The 1,346-nt window shown below is 40.1% G+C and overlaps 1 protein-coding gene across 1 annotated transcript in view; it reads left to right on the plus strand.

Moving 5' to 3' along the window:
- LOC111084918 (O-acyltransferase like protein-like) overlaps window positions 1–1,346 on the plus strand; it is a 30,069-nt gene that overhangs the window by 11,154 nt on the left and 17,569 nt on the right. The gene's annotated exons all lie outside the window — the stretch shown is intronic.

Genomic DNA, 1,346 nt, shown 5'->3' on the forward strand with positions numbered 1-1,346 from the left:
GAATCGATGAGTCATTTTTCAGTGCTTTGACTCGTTCTGGCATGGAATCGATGAGTCATTTTTCAGTGCTTTGACTCGTTCTGGCATGGAATCGATTAGTCATTTTCCAGTGCTTTGACTCGTTCTGGCTTGGAATCGATGAGTCATTTTTCAGTACTTTGACTCGTTCTGGCATAGAATCGATGAGTCATTTTTCAGTGCTTTGACTCGTTCTGGCATGGAATCGATGAGTCATTTTTCAATGCTTTGACTCGTTCTGGCATGGAATCGATGAGTTCTGCAAGTTTCTGCTGCAGGATCTTGACCCAGGCTGCATGTAAAACAGCTCTTCACGGGACGCTGGTTTTCTGGAACTTCTTCTCACTGCTCGAGCAGGTATGGCCCAGACATGGTTGATGGGGTTCATATCAGGTGACTGACTTGGCCATTCGAGCCGTTAGATGCCTTTATTAATTAAATTACTATTGAATAAACATCACGGTGCATATTTACTTTTGAGATATCTCTGTAGATATCATTGTTGACTTATATTTTTACCATAATACATATTGTTCTTGACTTGTCCTTTTACATAAATATATCTTACTACTTAAAAAATCATACGATTATTAAACATGGTTTGAATGTAACACACTCTATTTCAAAATATCGACTATTTATGACAAAACAAACTCACCCCCATAAAACGTAGCTGTGATTTTGTTATGACAAACCCACCCTCACAAAATTTAGCTGTGACTTCATCAGCACAAACCCACCATCACAGGAACTTAGCTGTGATTTCATCCACAAAAAATCACTACCGACAAATTTAACTGTGATTTAATCAGAACATACCCATATTCACGGGAAATTAGCTGTGATTTCGTCATGACAAGCCCACACTTACAGGAATTTAGCTGTGATTTCATCAAAACCAACCACACTCACGGCAACTTAGCTGTAATTTGATTAAGAGAAACCAGCTTTACGACAAGCTAGCTGTAATTTCATTAAAACAAATCCATCCTCACAGGAACTTAGCATTGATTATATTTTAACACACCCACACTCACAGGAACTTAGCATTGATTATATTATAAGAAACCCACACTCACAGGAACTTAATATTGATTACATCATAACAAGCCCACACTCACAGGAACTTAGTATTGATTACATCATAACAGGCCTGGCATGACCAGATGGGTAGAAAGCTCGATTCGCAATCTGTGAGTCGCGGGTTCGAATCCCCGTCCACCAACATGCTAGCCTTTTCAACCGGGGGGGGGGGGGGCGTTATAATGTTACGGTCAATTCCACTATTCGTTGGTAAAAGAGTAGCCCAAGAGTTGGCAGTGGGTGGT

Source organism: Limulus polyphemus, unplaced genomic scaffold (assembly GCF_000517525.1).
Source record: "Limulus polyphemus unplaced genomic scaffold, Limulus_polyphemus-2.1.2 Scaffold170, whole genome shotgun sequence".
In the NCBI taxonomy this organism is placed as follows: domain Eukaryota; kingdom Metazoa; phylum Arthropoda; class Merostomata; order Xiphosura; family Limulidae; genus Limulus; species Limulus polyphemus.